The sequence below is a fragment of the Tenrec ecaudatus genome, chromosome 3 (assembly GCF_050624435.1).
Source record: "Tenrec ecaudatus isolate mTenEca1 chromosome 3, mTenEca1.hap1, whole genome shotgun sequence".
NCBI classification, from domain to species: domain Eukaryota; kingdom Metazoa; phylum Chordata; class Mammalia; order Afrosoricida; family Tenrecidae; genus Tenrec; species Tenrec ecaudatus.
Genome location: NC_134532.1, coordinates 121756660 through 121776531, shown reverse-complemented (window position 1 = coordinate 121776531; position 19872 = coordinate 121756660). Strand labels below are relative to the sequence as shown.

General features: G+C 40.0%; 1 pseudogene; it reads right to left on the bottom strand.

Annotated features, from left to right (window-relative positions):
* Positions 1-1758: 1758 nt before the first annotated feature.
* The window catches only part of LOC142442349 (ras-related protein Rab-5B pseudogene), a 34807-nt pseudogene continuing 16693 nt past the window's right edge, over positions 1759-19872 (bottom strand).

Sequence of the window (19872 nt, the reverse complement as noted above, 5' to 3'; positions counted from 1 at the left end):
TTCTAAATAAACATGACAGGTGTCAAAGAAAGCAGCTGGATCTGCTTTGGAAGATCAGATGTAGAGGTTGAAAGTAGACTGCGACCATTAAACTGGACACGGTGAGAAAGAACTTTTGAGTTGTTGATACAGACACCATTGGGGTTGTGGGTTTGCGACCCATGCTTTCAGCAGCTGCCAGTCACCGGTCCTCATCAAACTGACACTGAATTGGAAGTGAAAGTGACCAGAGGGCTAAATCGAAGAGAGAGGGTGAAGCTGTATGTTGGCGTGACTAAGATTAGTGACCTGGATCTAAATCAAACTCCGTTTTGAACTAAAGCCAAAGCGTAGACTATCCTGCTATCCTGAAGAGGCAATTCAGCTTAAAATTGTACTGCTTAAACCCCCGCAAAGGAGCAAGGGTCAAGATTTTAGCCTGTGTGAGGAATAGCTTGTAAAAAAGATGTTTGTCAAGAGTGCTTGCGTGTGACTTACTCTAAGAAGAATGTTTTGGTCAAAATGTTCCAAGTGATTTTATCATAGAATTGATAACGTTAAGAAGTTTTGTTGTATAAAGAGTCACCCTTTCTCATATCTTGGGATGTTTCCTTTTGTGCCATGAGCAAGCACACCTTGGTTGGCTAACTGGACAAACACCTCCTCCTGCAGATTGAAACAGTGCTCACCTGGTGTGGACGTCTCCACCTTTGTGAGTCCCTCACCCTTCAGTCCGGCTCTTTGTTATTACCACTAACAGAATGTAAGTCTAGGGCTTTGCTTTGGCATATCTTGGTCATCACAAAGGGCCTCAAAGGTAAATTTGCCCCTATAACTCCCAAGACACAAAGGATCTAGACCAACAGTACTGGGCTGGGTCATTTTAGGAAAAATAAATCTCTCTCAAGTCAGAGTTGCTGTTCTCCGGGTGTAGACACATTCTGAGTTTTCCTGTAGAACTTTCTCTCTTTTCTTTCCTTATGTTTTCTTGTTTTTTTGTTTTTAATAGAGCATAAATCCCTTGGGTCCTTAGGCATTTACGTTCCATGAAGTCAGAGCCTAGGAATGTAAGAACCGCAGAGACAAGAGACAATATGGTTCAGAGAGATGGAAAGCTCTGATCTTCTGAAAAATAACTTTACATTGCCTTTGGAACAGGGGCAATGCCAAATCTGCTAGCAATACTGAAACTCCTTCCAGGACTCCCACTCATTATGTCAACAAACATGATTTTTTGACTTTTTTTTTCTGTCTGTTTGCATGAATCGGATCCAAGGTATTTCAGTGGCTACTGGAGGAAAATTTGCCCTTTCTAAATTAATTTCTCCACACAGTTAATTAGAGTAAAGGTGATCCCAGATTAAGCAGTTACAATAGGATATTAAAGATAAATCATTTTTCATGTTCTCCAAAAGACATGCAAAATAACTTCTCTGCAAGGTACTGTTTCTAAATTGACAAAACAAGATAAAGATGAAAAAATACAGTTGATGAAATAACTAAATAAAATAAGGAATTATAAAGTTAGAATTCAGCTATATTTATACCCATCCTCTGTTAACAACCATTTCTCTGACCCCCCCTCTCAAATATTACCCATCTCAATACAATGATCTTAATTTCCTTTGTAGCTGAAGTGCTACAAAGTGCCAAGCTGAAGCAGTCAGCGGGCAGCCTTTGGGAGCCAGTGCTCGGTGCGCTGGACTGAAGGCGCTGTGTGCTGGAGGCATGATGGAGGGGATTTCTTAGCTCCCGTGCAAGCTCCATACTTGTTTGCTGCTAGCCAACCCCTCTGTGGCTACAATACTGGCTCTTGTTCTGCTGGAACTGCTCATGGATGCTCACACCCCAGCCTCGGCCTGCTGCTCCCCTTAGATTCTGGGGTTCACTCTTTGGCAACCTCTTAGCTGTTGCCTGGAAGAGATCATTTGCATTCATAGCTACCTTGGCTGAAGTCTCCATAAACCATATGCCTGGGCCTTGCCTCTTCATACTCCACCATGCTCTTGTTGGCCAGGTCAGCTTTGTTTCCGGCCAGGGCAATCACAATGCTAGGGCTGGCTTGTCATTATTAATTCCTTCACCTATGTCTTTGTTTGGGCAAAGGTTTCCTGCTTAGTTATGTATGTCATAAACCACAATTGCTGCTTAGGCACCCCAATAGTACACGGGGGCCAAGCTGTGGCATCATTCCTGCCTAGCGGTGCCTCCGGTTTTAAATTGGACTGTTGTGTCATCTAGACACATGGAGTGGCTGAGGATGCCGGCTCCAGGGTACTCTCCTGGTACTCATGGGACTGCCCTTGTGGTAAAATGTAATCCCCACTGCAGATTCATTCCGCATGACCAATGGGCACTGGCATATTTTGCTGGCCTGGGGCTGCCCCTGGGGCCTGGATCTCAAAGAGGGAACAGGTAGAGGAAGGGGGCGGCCACAAGTGGTCAAAGGGGGAAGAGTGGGGACTTCCAGGCTTCAACAGTCTTGGGGTTCCATTTCCCCCGTCTGGCCCAAGCTTGGGCCAAACAGATAAACCTCATTCGATTTCTTGACTGTTGCTTTCAGGAGCATGGCTTGTAGACACAAGCAAAATCGAGTCCTGGAAAACGTCAATGTGGCCTCCATTTCTGCCGGTGCCGTCTATTGGCGCAGCTGTGAGGAGTTGGTCTTCTGAATCCTGTGTTGGAATCCACAGCGCAAGCTAAACTCCCACTCTCGTCAAGTGCTTCAAGTCCTCCTCATTCCGTTCAGTCAGCCGGGCTGCGCCACGGCCCAATGCAGGTTGTCGATAAGTTAGCCTTCCTCCACTTTTGATGCCACATTTCTTTGCATAGAGCCCACCATTTCCGGTGATCAGCGTATGGATTGAATACGTATGGGGAATGGTGGTACGTTTTCTCGTTTTAATCCACAGACATCTGCTTGTGCTCAAATGCCTACTTCTGGGTCTATTTACAGGTTCCAAATGTGCAAAATGTCAAGCAAACAGATAAATGAACTGCAAAAATCAAACTCACTGCCCTTGAAGCAATGATATGATACTATAGGACAGCAGTTCTCAACCTGTGGGTCGTGACCCTTTTGGGGGTTGAACAACTCTCTCACAGGGGTTGCCCGATTCACAACAGTAGCAAAATGACAGTGATGAAGTAGCAATGAAAATAATGTTATGGTTGGGGGTCACCACCACATGAGGAACTGCATTAAAGGGTCACGGCGTTAGGAAGGTGGAGAGCCACTGCTCTAGGACAAAGTAGAATTTCATCTGTAGGTTTCTGAGACCAACTCTTTTACGGGAGGAGAAAGCCTCATTCATCTTCCTCCTGCAGAGAGGAGAACAGGTGGTTTCAAACTGCTGACCTTGTGATTACCAACCAATGGGTGACTCACGATGTCTCCAGGGCTGCTGGGAGCATAACGAAGCGTTCCAGAGCTCCTATTCCAATGCGATCCATATCTGTGATGATCGACACACTAGAATGCTTTTCTGTAATAAAATCAACATAAGCCTTTCTGTGGCTTTTTCTGCTTGGAATCAAGATCCAACTGACTTCAGTAATGATATCTCTCATGCTACTTCCTCTTCTAAATCTGGTGTCAATTTCTGTCAGCTGTCAATATACTGATGAAATGGTTTTTGTGTTGTCTTTGAAAAAAAATTACTTGCATGTGATGTTAAAGATATTTTAGAAATTTTCTAATTCTACAGGGTCACTTTTCTTTGGAATAGGCACGGATATGAATCTCTTCCAGACTCTGGGCAACCGGCTTCCAAATTCCTTGTCATGGAGTAGTGAATGCTTATAGCCACTGCACCAGCTTGCAGACACTTTTCAATGGCATTCTATCAATTAATTACAGGGTTCTTGTTTTTCACTAGGAAGTCAGTCAGGTTGGACTTCTTTCTACAATACCAGCAGCTCTTAATCATACACTACCTCTCGAAATGCCTAAACATAGACTAATTCCTTTTCAAACTGTGAATGTTTTTTTTTTCTTCACACCTTCTTTTGATGCTTCTGTTGTTCAATATTTCACCCTTGGAATCCTTCAGATTTGAAAATCGGCACTTGAATTTTTCTTCTTCAGTTCCTTCTGCTTAACAGATACTGAGTGTGTTCATACCTTTTGGTGTTTTAATTCCAAGAATTTCCACCTTTCATAATACTCTGTCTTCTTAAGTCCTCTTTGAAATTTCAGTTCTTTGACTTCATGATTTCTTTCACTTGCTTTAGGTACTGTACTTTCAAGAATGAATTTCAGAGTCTCTTCTGACACCTTCTTTGGTTTTTCTTTATTTTCTTTTGAACGGCCTTTTGCTTTCTTCATGTATGATGTTCTTGGAGTCACCCACAGTTCCTACAGTCTTGAGTCATTACTGTTCGATACATCATGTCTGCTCTTGAGATGTTCTCTTAGTTCAGGTGGGATATACTGAAGGTGGTATTTCACGCTTATGGAACCGTTTTAATTTTTTAGGTCTAACCTAGACTTGCGTATGAGCAATTGATGGTCTGTTCCTCGGTTGACCTTCTTTTGGTTGATGATATTGACCTTCTCCACCATCTCTCCCCACAGACATCGTCAATTTGATTCATGCATGTTCCTTCTCGTGAAGTCTACGCATTGCTGGAAAAAGGTATGTGTGATGAAGAAGTTGTTGGTCTTGCAGAAGAACTCCATCGTGTGAGCTTCTGTTTCACGTTTATCACCAAAACTATACTGCCCACCTATCGTCCCTTCTTTCTCTTTGTTTCTAAATTTCGGATTCCATTAATTTTCCAATAAATTTCAGATAGCCAATAATTATCAAAGCATGTTTGATCACTTTAAGACTGAAGATGTTAGTAGAATGCTTCAATTTCATTATCTGCCATTTTAGATGTTATTGTTTAAATTTGAAAACAATTGTTCAGGTCGTTGATAGTTTGGTTTAGTATCAATTTGACCAGGAGCCTCAGTGGTTTGCTGATTGAAGCCTCCCCCCAATGTGTTCCCACATAAGGGAATCTACACCATGATGCGATTTGATGTGAGCCAGTTACTCTTATCATCGTCCTAATGTTTTCTTCTCAGGGGTATGGCCCACTTGAGATTGAATTGCACCTGTGGAGAGCTTCACTTTTTTTTGCTGGGCCGCCTTCCGTATCTGTTACACTGATCTCCGGCTTTTGAGCCTGCCATATTGCCTCCTGACCCTGGGATCCATCAGAGACTGCTCACCTTGCATTCTTTCAATGTTGTCAGTCACAGGCCTGACCTGTTGATATCCACCAGCCTGTGGATTTCCTGTTTCATATTCCTTCTTCCTGCTTTACCAGCCACTGCAGCTGTATGGCTCAAGAAGAACCTTATCTGACTCATGCACTTGAAGCATACCCGCTCCTAAACTGTGTGAGTCATTTTTCGTCATTTAAACCTCTTTCTTTATGTACCTGGTGTCCTAGTGGCACAGTGGTTATACTTGGGACTGCTAGTCACAAGGTCAGCAGTCCAAAACCAACAACTGCTCTGAGGGAGAAAGATGCGGCGTTCTACTCCTGTAAAGATTTACAGTCTCAGAAACCCACAGGGGCAGTTCTACCCCATCAAAGAGGGTCTTCCTCTTTTTCACCACCCCTCTCCTTTCCGTGCCCTTCTCCACTGACTGTCCTCGCCTGAGAACATGCCCAAAGTGCATGAGATGAAGTCTCACCATCTTTGCCTCTAAGCATCATTCTGGCCATACTTCTTCCAAGATATATTTGTTTGTTATTTTGACATTCATTGTCTTTGCTGGCACCAAATTTAAATCCATTTATTCTTCTTCAGTCTTCCTTATTCAACATCCAACTTGAACATGCATATGGGGCAATTGAACATCCCATGGCTTGGGTCAGGCACACCTTAGTCCTCAAAGTAACCTCCCTGCTTTTCACACTAAAAAGGTCATGTGCAGCAGATTTCCTCGATGCAATGCATTGTTTGATCTCTTGTCCGATGCTTCCAAGTGCATTGATTGTGGATCCAAGGAAGACAAAATTCCTGACACCTTCAATCTTTTCTCCATTTACCAGCATCATTACCTATTGGTCTAGTGGTGGGGTTTTTGATAGTCTTTACATCCATATTGAAGGTTGCAATCCTTGAACTTTATCAGCAAATGCTTCATGTCCTGCTCACTTGCAGCAAATCAAGGTTGTACTATCAGTACATCACAAGTTGTTAATAAGCCTCCCCCCAATCCTGATGCCACATTCTTCTTCCTAGAATCCAGATTCTCTGATGATTTGCTCAATATAAAAGGTGAATAAGTATGGTGAGAGGAAACAACCCTGTGATACACACTCCCTAACTTCAAGTCATGCAATAGTCCCCGATTCAGTCACACAATTGCCTCTTGATCTGTGTGCAAGCTCTGCAGAAGCACAATGACATGTTCTGGAATTCCAATTCTTCTCAAGATTACTCAGAGTTGGTTATGATCCACACAGTCCAATGCCTTTTCAAAGTCAATGAAACACAAATAAACCTGTTTTCAGTGTTCTATGCTTTTTCTGATGATACCCTTGTTCCTCATCACAGGGCTCTGCTCTATGGTAGGAATTGATTGATAGTCTTCCTCTTCCCACAACACGGGTGACAGACTGGCTTCAACCGGAGTAAGGACACTTCTCTTGAAGTTGTTTTTAAGAACATAAAAATTTTCAAAGTAGGGAACCAGTGGAAAGCCTCAGTAAGATGGGCTGACATAATAAAATGCAATATAAGGAAGCCAGGAGATGAAACTGACTCTACGACAGCTAACAACAACTGTAAGCTTTCTTAAGGACCTGAAGATCACGCTAGCATTGCTCTAATTGCCTTCACCAGCTCCTGTCCTCCCAGTTTCCTCTTTTGTCCCTCACTAGCTTAAATATAGGTCAATCTTCTATCTTAACCTTAATCATCCATTAGCTCCTTATTCATAAGTCACACCTTGCAGATCTATTACATTTACTTCTTCTATTTTAATGGTTTTTTGCTTTTAACTTTTTAAATGTTTTTAAAAATAAAAATAATTTTTATTAAGTTTTATTGACATATACTTCACATACCATAAATTCAGTAGTTCAATCATAATGAGAGGAGTTGTACAAGCATAGGATAATCAATTTTAGAACATTTTCTTCATTCTGCCTCTTATCATTATTAGTTCCCCATTCCTCCCACCTTTCTTCCCTGGCCATACTTCCAGAAACCATTAATCCAGTTACTGACTCTATAGATGTGCCTATACAGAAAGACATATAGAGAAAAACACTGACAAACTAACAATAACAATGTATGTTATTCCAGGTAGACTAGAGAAACAAATTCATAGACACTCATATGTACATAAGACAGAACTTTTTATAAAGCGTAATTGTACATTAAGAGAACATCCCATTCCAGATCAAGTCCATAAAACTGATATTAGCCCATAGGTCCAATACCAATCTATAAAGTCCTCTTCAGACTCATGAAACACATGCAATGATGCTGAATGCAGGAAGATCACAGGCCAGTGTGTGGGAAGTCTTGTAGATCCAGTGGCATTGTAAGCATCTCAATGCTGACGGGTCTCCATGTGACTCTTCCAGCTCAGGGGGCTAATGTAGCTCCATGTGCCTTGTGAGCTGCAATGTCTCCCAGGGAGTGAGCATGTGTCCCGCCTCCAGTGAGCTAGCTATTTATCTCCTTAGCACCTCCAAATGAGTCATCATGCTGCAACCTGATTGATAGGCTAAACTCCTAATCTCAAATTGACAAAAGATTATGTAATTACAACAGACCACCCCTTATCAATTTGACACTTTTTTTTTACATTTTATTAGGGACTCCTACAACTCTTATCACAATCCACACATACACCAATTGTGCAAAGCACATCTGTACATTCTTTTTCCTCATCATTTTCAAAGCATTTGCGCTCCACTTAAGCCCTTGGCATCAGCTCCTCTTCCCCCCCCTCCCTCTCCACTCCCCCCTTCCCTCATGAGCCCTTGATAATTTATAACTTATTATTTTGTCATATCTTGCCCGATCCGATGTCTCCCTTCACCCCCTTTTCTGTTGCCCGTCCCCCAGGGAGGAGGCCACATGTAGATCCTTGTAATTGGTTCCCTAATTTAACTCTTTAGCCATATACAATTTTCAAACAAACAATAATGAAATCATATCTATACCTAAGAGGAGAAAACAAAATGCATACAATTCAATATGTGCCACTGTTATTTAACCAAAACCTTCTATAAGTGAACAAAATGAAAATATCCTATGCCGAGCAATTGCAGTTGACACCTATACCCTAACCCTATTAATATAGCCCCAGAATATATTTCCCCACCTATGAAAGTTTGTAAGCCAACCACTCTATGCATCTATCCTCCAATTTTGGGTATCTAATGTCTATTCTGCCCACCTACATCTACCCAGTGCTCTGAAGAGACAGCCATATTCTTTGATGTGAAGTATCTTCATTCCAGTTGGAACCTTGTGATGTTCTCATCCATAATCAAAGTCAAATAGGACAAGACATCCATAAAATCTGTGGAAATACACACCTGTTCACAGACTCAAAAATCTCTTCATCTGGTCGGGTTCTGATCAACTCAATGTGGGCTGCCTCACTTAACTTCACCACAGTGTCCATTGGTTGCTCTGTCTTTAGACCATGATTCATCACAAATTCTCAATAACTCTAGCCCCCTCGGACTAGGTCATGAACTTCAGATCAGTCAACCCACTGTTGTTTTCTACTCTAGTTCCTATAAACCAGGTCCGTGGGTGTCCATGGCTAGACTCAACCCATCTCTCTATTGCTGCTTTTCTCCCACTTCCACTCAATAAGTGGATCCAGGTCACCCCCTAGCAAGAATTTCAGCCTGCCCACAGGCTCCCTTTAACATTCAGTCCTAGAGAGGAATTCTCTTCATGGTTCCAGATTTATTTCCAGCCTCTGAAAAAAACCACTAGTTCAAGATTCAAAAAGTCAAAGTTCCGTTTTCTTCAATCTCTCAACACATTCCTAGGCAAGTCTCTTGGAATGCAGATGTCCTGAGTACTCCACAATTCTAGGTGAGGCTTATTTTTTCAGAGCCTTCTTTGCAAGCATATCCTAACCTATTTAAATATTCAACTTTTAATGGCTCAAGGCAAGTGGGCTTACAACTCTCTATTTTAATATTTCCAAATAATCATTTCTGCAATTATATTAATTAAAAATAAGCAGCAGAAATCAATATAAACAAAGTAGAATTAGATACTAATCTCAATTCTTAAAAGTCAAGTTCAATCCTTATTTAGCTTATCCTGTTTATCCTAAATTATCTTAATTTATCCTATCATTCTATTGATACAAAAATATGGGACTAGGTCTCTGATATCATCAAGCCAGAGCCAGACTTTTTGTCAGCTATTTTGACCTTCTGTTATCCATTTTTACTACTTAGCATGGTTTCTGAGAAATTCAAGGGGGTAGTTTCTACCCCTGATCTCAAAATATACATTAACAACATTTATTTTCATTATTTCAAATAGGAATAGTCAAACACAACAATCAAACAAAACATTCATAACTTTAACTTCCCATATTCTTTCCAGAAAGAACCCAGCAAGCTGCATGGACATGGCTGACCTCTGGCTAGCCTAAAAAGAAATACTACCATGAGGAAGAAGTCAAACAAACATTTACTCTCCATCTTTATGATTTGTTTCTCTAGTATCCCACTCCCAAGGTACCATAATTTGTTGGTCCTGGTAGACTAGAGAAATAAATCCAGGGAGTGAGCGTGTGTCCCACCTCCAGTGAGATACTTATCTCCTTAGCGCCTCCAAATGAGGTCATCAAGGTGCAACCAGATTAACAGGCTACACTCCACCCCTTCACTCATAAATCTCAAATTGACAACAGATTATGTAACCACCACACAATGTAAAACAAATAAAAACTCAATCAAGAAGAAAACTGAAAATATTTAAATCTAGTGAAAATGAAAAATGGACCATAAATGGAGGCCAAATGATAAGATGTTACACTTCAACCCAACTACATCTGCAATAATCCACCTTCCAATGCACTCTGCATGATAGCAAGACTGTTCAGCTCCCTTGTTCCTGGTTAGAAGGAATTCACCAGAGAACATTTTCCCTTCATTTCTTTTTCTCTTTTTAAATGGAAACAACTTTAAAGTGGCTTGAAATGGAAATCAAATGGTAAGATACTGTGTTTTGCCTTAACCATGTCTGCCATAAGTAGCTTTCCGTGCTCTGTCTGACAACACGGCTATTTACATGCCTCCAGTGTGGTAACAAGCAGTTCACTGGAGATGGGATCCATGTGTGGATGCTACAAATAGAGCTGGGGCTTCCACCATCATCCGTAGCCTTCTACAACCCAGGCTTTCACAATTCAAACTCGGAAACCATTTCCTCCTTTAGAATTTAGATTTTACTATTTATAAACCTTGGATGATACAAGCTGGTATGCTTCTTCCATGTGAACAGGTTGTTTGAAGACAAGCCTTTAAGACTCCAGACTCGATTCCTTCTGAGAGCCAGGTACCTGGCACCATCGATTTACTTTGCGACACTTTGTTATAGCACCATTTCTTTAGTGACCTCTTCATGAGGTCAACCATCATGCAGGGCCATGTCATAAGAACTAATTGTTCTTAAATTGGGGCTAAAATTAAGTACAATCCTCAAATCCATAGTTTTATATGTTTCATCTTTGAGACATCATTGTCATTTTATGTTGGAGAACATTATCAATCATCCCCCTAGGGCATAAGGTAATTCTATTGATTGTGTCATTAATTTTCCAATGGTACAGAATTTTTAAAAATGAAAAAGAAATTATATCAGTATAGGTCAGCTATGATCCACAATATACAAATTGTTGGCCTTATTTACACAAAAAATGGGGGTTGATGATAGGGCAATACTTTCAATAATATTAATTCACAAATGGCAGGACCATGCCTACCAAATTAATGCGTGTCATAATGAGGCAAGGTGGGGATCAAAATAGTAAGTATATGGCAGTTCTGAGTCACTATTCATTGGGAACCCTCAAAAAAGATTAAAACCAAAGTCCAACATCTGCCAGTTCTAAGAGCTTGGGAGAGTAGTTATCTGCTTCCCACACAAGGGAATTCCAGCCTTACGTCCAAGGATACAGGTGAGTTTGGAGTACAATTCAGTTCACTTAGTGGGGTTTCCACCTTGAGTCCTTGCATGACCTATGAAGGCTGTTGCACTACTTGAAGAAAACAGAGTCCAGGATGCTAAGAAACTAAGTCAAAAGTGTCTAAGAACTTAGTACCAGGTATACTCTCCCCTTGAGTTCTATATAAGTATTATTAAGCATCCTCCCTACCCTGGGAGGTTGTTACTCCCCATTTTTCTACCAACAGAAGTGTAATTGCCTTCTCCATGACATCCATGTCCCTCACCCCTCATCTACACTTGAATTTCCAGTAGGTTTCCTGTCACTCTGGTAGGAGTATCTCTTGATTTGAGATGAACTTAGCAAAATGTTTTATGTCAGCAATTGAATAAGCTTCTTTCTCTTGAAAACGGACCCCAGCTGAGATGAAATCCCCGTTTGGGGTGGTTTTTAAGATGTGCGTATCCAGTGGGTGATAGGTTTCCTGTTAGGCAGGTCCTCTACCTCATTACCTAGAAATTGGAATATTTAAAATGTTAAAATATTGTCTTCACAACAACAAACTTTGGAAATCAGAGAAAATTTGAAAAAAACTGTAATACCAACTAGTCTTACATAAAAATGTTCAGTATATATCTAGGTTTCTTATAATTATTTCCCTAAAAATTAAACTCACTGTGATAGTTGATGCCAACTCATAGCGACCCTGTAGGACAGAGTAGAACTGTCCTTGTGGATTTTCTTTTTAAACATTTTATTAGGGGCTCATACAACTCTTATCACAATCCACACATATACATACATCTGATGCAAAGGGCTTAAGTGGAGATCAAATGCTTTGAGAATGATTGGGGCAGAGAATGTGCGGATGTGCTTTATACAATTGATGTATGTATATGTATGGATTGTGATAAGAGTTGTATGAGCCCCTAATAAAATATAAAAAAAGAAAATGATTAGGGCAAAGAATGTACAGATGTGCCTTCTGGGTTTTTGAGACTTCCTTTTACAGGCGTAGAAAACTACATCTTCCTCCCAAAGAGCAGCTGGTGATTTCAAACTGCTGACCATGTGGATCACAGTCCGATGGGTAACCACTATATCATAAGGGCTCCTCTATTTTTTGCCAAGTAGTGCTTTAAAACATATATATCAATAAATATGAAATAGTTTTAACCACTTGGAAGTACAGTTTTTCTCCTTACTTTAAAAAATCCTATTCTTTTTATACAGTTTCCACCACATCACTCAATTATGAATTGGTATACATTTAACATAAATTAAGTTAGGATTTAATTATGTTTTCATCCCATGATCCACAATTCTTCCTTATTTGATTTTAACTTATGACAATAAAGCATCTGACAATGGTATCTGTTTTTAGAGACAGTCTCTTTAATAATAGATGGAATGTTGCAGTCAGTTTAGAACTTAGCGCTCCCATGATAACTGAATTGGGCAATGAGACTGAACATTTTTGCTGCTTGAGATAGCCCAGAACAACCATCAATCAAAAAGTTCAGTTGGATAGTTATATAACCCAATGCAAGGGAAAGTGAGAGGAAGCGTACTTTTCATTTAAGGCACATAGTCTTACTGGTTTCCAAATATGATGGAAGATGAATTCATGGCTCCTCATTCTCTCGGGAAGCATTGGTTCAGTGGTAGAATTCTTGCCTTCCTTGTGGGAGACGAAGGTAAGATTACTTGCTACTGCTCAATTATCTAGAATGTCAAATAATTCTCAAGGGTAGCTGATTGCCTACTTCCAAAACTGAGTCAATGAAAACTTATGGATCACAATGATCCAATCCCACAAGGTCTTGGGGTGGTGCTGAATTGACCAGTAGTTTGTTCCATGGTTCATGGTACCCGGTGGGCTGAGCGTCACCCCAGGGCAGTAACAACAGCAGCATGCTCAGGGAGTATTTCAAAGCTTCTCTTATACAACTCTCCTTAATTATGAAAACACTCATTTTTTAATTTATAAACTAATATATGACAGCATCATGCTCACAATTTCAGCATGAAGGAAGTTAAGCCAAACTATTTTTCCCCCAGACATTTCAAGTTATCTCCTAAAGCTGATTCTCTAAATCTAAAAGAGCCCAGAACAATCAATGCCCAGTTGCCCCGATCAGGTGACTATGGCTTCTACTGGCAAGAATTGTTTAGACAATTGTGCTTCCTATACATGTTTTAGTTACCTATGAGAGAAATAGTGTCTTTGTACTAAAGTTGGGAATGACTACTTTTGAAATTGATTCTGCCCCAAAGTAAAAGTCCAGTATTCGCACGTTGCCTGTTTCGAAAGGTCAGAAAACATCCTTGAATAACTAGCCAGCTTAATTTCGTGGTTCTGCTGACTGTAGCTGTCGGTGTGACATTCACTAGTTTGCAGTACATAGCCCATAAACTGAGACAGGGTGCCCGGGAGGGAAATGTGAATGTTTGCTGAGCCCCATGAGCTCAATCATTCTGGTCACCAGGGAAGGAGGATAAGGCGCTCAGTGCACTTTTTGCTTCCTCTCTTTCTCAATGTGGGCAACCCCCCAGTGCTTTAGATGACAAGTTTTATTAGACTTATCTCTATCTGTAAGGTATTTTAGAATTTATGTGAAGCAACAAATTGGTGAGATATTTTGTTTATGAATTTGAATTTTCTCAATTTTTTTTCAATCTACTTCTCAATTTTTTTTTCAATCTACTTCTCAATTTTTTTTTCTAATTCTAATTCCTGTGGCAGAAAAGGTTGCGTTAGCATTACATGTTTCGACCCAACAGCTATAATGGAGCCTTTAGAAATAGATCATGGCAAATAGACTGAAAATCCTCCTGGCATAGAAACTTGATCAAGAAACTGTGAAGGGCAGGCTTTCATGGCAAAATGTGGCTATTGGAGGTATCTGGACTGAATATGTCATTTTGTTATATTTAAATATCTGGGTATTTGGAGGTGTGGAAGAGTAGGGGCACTGGTGGTATAGTGGATGATGCCTTGGGTTGCTAACTATAAGGTCAGAAGTCCAAACCCAACAGCCACTTCTTGGGAGAAAGGTGAGGTTCTCTTATCTTGTAAGTAAGTACAGTCTTACCAATGTTAGGAGCAGTTCTGCTCTAGACTATAGGGTCACTATGGGTCAGGATCACCTTGATGGCAGTGTTTGTTGTTGTTTTAAAGGTGAGCAGTTCTCAAAAAAAAATTTTTTTCAGGCCTAGCACATTTAAAAACATTTTTGAGGTCTTATAGAGTTCTTTCTGAAGCTTTTTACCCATCAATATTTACCATTTAATAAATTAAAATTGAGAAAATTAAAAATGTTAAATAATTTACAATAATAAATATGGTAAAATAATTATATATCAATATTGATATTCTTAAATGAAAATAAACATCTGTCCTAAAATTTAAAAAATTAAGTTTGCTAAATTACATTATTTCACAATTTAAAAAATCTTGATATCTTGGAATAAGACAACTGGGTTCTCATATCTGGCTCTGTATTCAATCTGCTCACTATGTTGTTTTGGTTGAAGTATATAAGAAGTATATAAATAAAATATGGTGTGATAACTAGGATTTACGTCAACTTGGCCTGGCTTGGATTCTCTGTGGTTTGGCAGTAAGACCTACCCCATAACGTGATGGTTACAGCCTAATGATGTTCCCTTAGACCTGCCTGTGGCCTATTAATGAGACATTGTACAAAATTGGTCCCTCTCTTGCCCACTCCATCCTGCTTGTTTGGGTCCTACACTGACTTTTGGAGCTGTCAGTGCCTTGCCATGTTCCTGCTGGCCTTGGATCCAGTGACTCCAAACCCACTGAACTGTGATCTCCCAGTTTCCCACTTCACCTTCCTTATTCATCAGCTGGCAGCCACTTGACTCTGGAGGGACCTCTCACTAGGATCTTACCCATGCACTTACACTGGACTGGGCTGCACTATTTCCTTGACATACATTTCTTTCTGGATATAAAGTTCACGTGCATATATGAGTCTCATTGGTTTTGTTTCTCTATAAGACCTAGCCCAGCTCAATTTGGTGCTAAAAGTGGGGACTATAGGTAAAAATATTATAAGATGGAGGCATGTCTGACCTCTGTCTTAAAGCTGTCTGATTGAATTGTTGTGGAGATGGATTCTCCTCATTTGCATGGCAAGAGGAGGTCATATGTGACCCCTTTGTAGGTTATTTAGTTGGTATATGAAGTGAGATTTCTTGCAATGTCTCTGTGTAGGTACATAATTTCATGTCAACTTGAAGATATATGAGAGTAGGGGTAGAGTTTAGCCTGTCAATCAGGTCACAACCTGATTTTGACTCCTTGTGAGTGTGACCCTGGAAACCTCCCTCCTCTCTCTCTACCTTCACCTTCATGCTGCTTGACCCGGATGGATGCCAGGGCCCTGGATGCATCCACCACCATTGGATCCACATGACTTTGCACCTCACCAGATCTTCTTGCATTCTGCATCATTTCATGTGACTGCATGAGTCTGAAGAGGGACTTATGGACTGGTATAAGACTTAAGGACTAGTGTCAGATTTAAGGACCAGTATTGGACCTAAGAACTTAATCTGGACTGGGTTGGGATGTTTGTTTGATATATAATTACTTCTTGATATAAAGCTCTCTCTTATACATATGTGAGTGTCACTGGATTTCTTTCTCTAGTCAACCTGGCCTAACACAGGCTCCAAATTGATGGTACCATGGAGATTTGTCAGCGAGAGAAAGCAAGAGCATGGGAAATGAAACCCTTGATTTTTGGATGATTTAAAGTCACCCTGCAGCTGCAGGGAGAACAGCTGTTTATGGAGTTCCTTGTGGCAAATGTCAGCCTGCTTAAACTAGATGTCTGATAGAAGGCAATATATTAGATTCATCCTGCCAGTGACCTGAGGCCACCTGCATAAGATTGGGTTAGTCTAGAGGAGAGAATATTAAACTTGAATGTTTAAAAAACAGTTTTGTTTAGAAATTTTTGCTCAGCTGGATAATTTTATTTTTTTCTACTTAGTGTTACAGATGCAGTGTAAGGTAGAAGTGAATATTAGAAATTATGATCAGAAAGTGCTTGCAAACCCACATTCAAGTTATGTAAAATGGGAGTTAGAAGAAACAAACTTTAATGTAAGCCAATGTAGAAAGTCTAAAAACAAAACAGCACCCCAAACTCATTGCCATTTGGTCAATATGGATTCACAGTGACCCTATAGGACAAGGTGGAACTGCCCCTGTGATATTCTGAGATTGTAACTCTTGGTGGGAGTGGGAAGCTCCATCTTTCTCTCATGGAGCAGCTGTTGGTTTTGAACTACCAACCATGCCATTAGCAGTTTAACCTGTAATCACTGTGCTGTGCTGGGACAGAGTAAGAGGTTGAATAGCACACAGATCCTTAAGTGTCGGAACATTTACAGTTGAAAAGATATGCAGGCCCACCCAGAAACTGCTGAGAAACAAGGAAAATTTTTTTTTTTAAGTGAATGGGCTTTTTGAACTGGAATAAATGCAAGCAGTTGCTGGTTGATAAGCCTAGTCTAGCAAAGTTTGTGCCCATCAGATAACACCACTTTTGGGGACTGAAAGTTAAAGAGAGCTTGTGGCCAGCTTGTGATGCTTGGGATGGTGACCACCCTGGTTCATTTGTTGAGTAGAAATGGGAAAAACAGCATTGAAGAGATGGGTTTTTTTTGTTTCGTTTTGTTTTGTTTTTGTTGCCACTGCTACCCATTGACCTGGTTTGCAAGGATTAGAGATGAGAAAGGAGGAAGGGATGGATGGTTGGTTTGTGTGCGGACCCTGAACCTATGACATGGTATCACCCAAAGGGCTAGAATTGATATGTGAAGGGGCCAGATGGTTTACAGTGCAGGAGGTGAACTTTCTGCTTGTCCAACTGACCTAGCTCAAAATGACTAGGACTTAGTTGATCAAAAGCCAACTGAAAGAAAAGAGGAAGATGTTGGCCCAAGGAGCTGGTGTACATTGCTACATTCTTGATAAATGGTCAGCTCTAGACTGGATGCAGGTACTCAATTTTCCAACTTGAATGAAGATTCTTCACAATAAAGAACATGCTTGTCTGTTTAGAGTACTTGAGTTGACAGCAATGAGCAATGTAGAAGTTGTATATCCAAATGGGTGGAAGATAAAGCATGACATGGTTGACTTATAAATATAAATATTATCTTAGTCACAAATAAGTGGAACAGGGGATCTTTAGTCACATCATAAGTGAAACAGGGGATGGTCCTGACCAAATAGTTTTCTCTTTTCCTAAGAGTTCTGCGGGGGGGGGGGGGGGGGGGCGGGGGAGAAGGTGAAGAAAGATGTTGATAGGATTACAGGATTTATTTGTATGTGATTCTTAACAGAACTGCAATTGTTAGGCATCAAATATTTTTGCTTCATTCGCTTACAAAATATGAGATGTAAATTGGTTAGTGCATTTTCATTTGTACAATGTGTTGATTGTATCATGTTAAGAACAAGTATGATTTTATTATTGCCTTTGTTTGAGGATTATGTATGATTAAAGAGTTGTATGCTAGTGCCAAGTTGACAAAGTGTGGACTATGATAGTTGGGTTTGGTAAACTTGGCCTGGAGGAGATTCTCCATGGTTTGGCAGTGAGCCCTCCTCCATAGGGTACAGGCCACAGCCTGATGGTGTATTGTTGGGAGTATGGCTATTTATAAGGAAGGCTGTGCGGGCCTTGTCTCTCTCTTGCCCCATTGTTTCCTGCTTCCTTAAATCCCGTATTTGGTTTCTGGGGCCAGAGGCTCATGTGGCTTGACAACCCCAACTAATGTTGACACCCTGCCATCTCCCTGCCAACCTTGGATCCACAAGACTCTGCCCCCACTGGCCTGTTATGTCTCAGCCTCCTACGTGACATTCCTGCCTCATCTGCTAACAGCTGTGAATCTTAAGGGACTGCCAGCAAGCATCTGATCCATGAACTTGAGTTTGACTGGGCTGGACCACTTCCTTGATACAAATTTGTTTCCAGTTTTAAAGTTCTTTATGTATGAGTGTCACTGGTTTTGTTTCTCTAGAAAACCTAGTTTAACATATATGGCCACCCAGTTAAGTAGTTTTATGTGAAAGATATATTTGAATAATATATTTTTAGAGATGTGTGGGCAAATCTTCTTTAATCTTGTAGGTTACATCGCAACCAGGCAAGTGATAGTTTCTTAAAAATTAGTTGAAAAATTAGAATTTGAAGTTACAGCAGTGAACTTTTTGTACACTAAGTTAAAATCCATTTGTTTATCTTGGAATGTGAATGGATCTTTTGACCAGAGTTTGGTAAGGTCATGGATTGGTTGTTGGACAATTACTGGTTCACTTAGTTATTTACATTTTCCAACTAATGAAACATTTTATTATACAATATGAAAATAATCATATTCAAGGATGGATTTTATAGAAATGACTTTAAATACTGGAAAGTTGTGAAGTTCACAATGGCTGATACAAGTGTTTAAAAGTTCTAATTTTGGTCAAAGGAAAATAAATCATTAACACAAGATAATATCAGTTATTTTTCTTCAGGTCAAAGGCTTATTTCGTTCATTTTTGAGAATTTATCTACTAACTACCCAAGTATAAATAGCCTTTATCAAGATCACTGGTTGATTTTCAAATAAAATAATAGGTTCTATTAAAACAGCAGCTAGGTTGAAGCTCAGTGCAAGGAATTTCCCCAATGCTTTTCCTCAAAACAATATTGGATTGTCTAATGCAGAAGTGCCTTGCACGAGCTTCTAATTTTTCACAGACTATTATATACAGGTACCTCATAATTTGAGTAAATTTAATATTTTTATTTATAGTGGACATTCTTAAGAGCAACTGTTCTTTTCTTATTCCCTTTGCCCTTCTCTGTCTTCCTTCTCCTTGTCATTAATTATTATTTTCACTATAAATACTTTGGAAATGTATTCGGTGTCATTGTTTTGATTTGTTCTTAAGTGCTAGCAGTTTTGCCCACTACTGCTTGTTTTCTCACCATCACTGCAAACACCCGCGTGGTGGAGGAAGGTAACTAACATCAATACAAATGGTCTTGATCTCATGAACACCTACTTCCATTGAGTCAATTCTGACTTATAACGATTCTGTATAGGTTTTTGAGGCTGTCAGTCTTTACAGGAGCAGACAGCCTCATCTTTCCCCACAGAGCACTGGTTGGAACCACTGACCTTATAGTTCCCATGAAAGTGTCTCAGGGACCTCAGTGGTGGGTGGGCCCCTTTTTGAAAACTATTGATCTACATACTTGATTGACCTTCTTAGATGTGTGTCTAAATTTTTGTCACATCGTAAAAGCAGCCTAAGTGAAAAACATTTGTGGGGTGAGTTTTCAGTAGTTTGATGGATCACAGGTTTGAGTGAATACATAGTGCACAGAGAAATTTAATAATAAAGGAAAAGGCAATATGCTTCCAATTCTACAAAAGAATACCAAGAGGGAGTCAGCAAAATAAGAATGCAAATCAGAAATCAAGATTTCCATCCTACCCAAAGTATACTCCTATAAGGATGAAATATGATGTTCCTACAATTTTTTCCTCTTTTGCAGTGTGCCAAGGGAATTAAACAAATTATAGCTACATCTATTAATGTCGAAGAAGTTACATAACCTAAAAAGCTTTGGTTTTGAAAAATTCTAATCTATCAAAGTGGAGTATCATTGGCACCTAC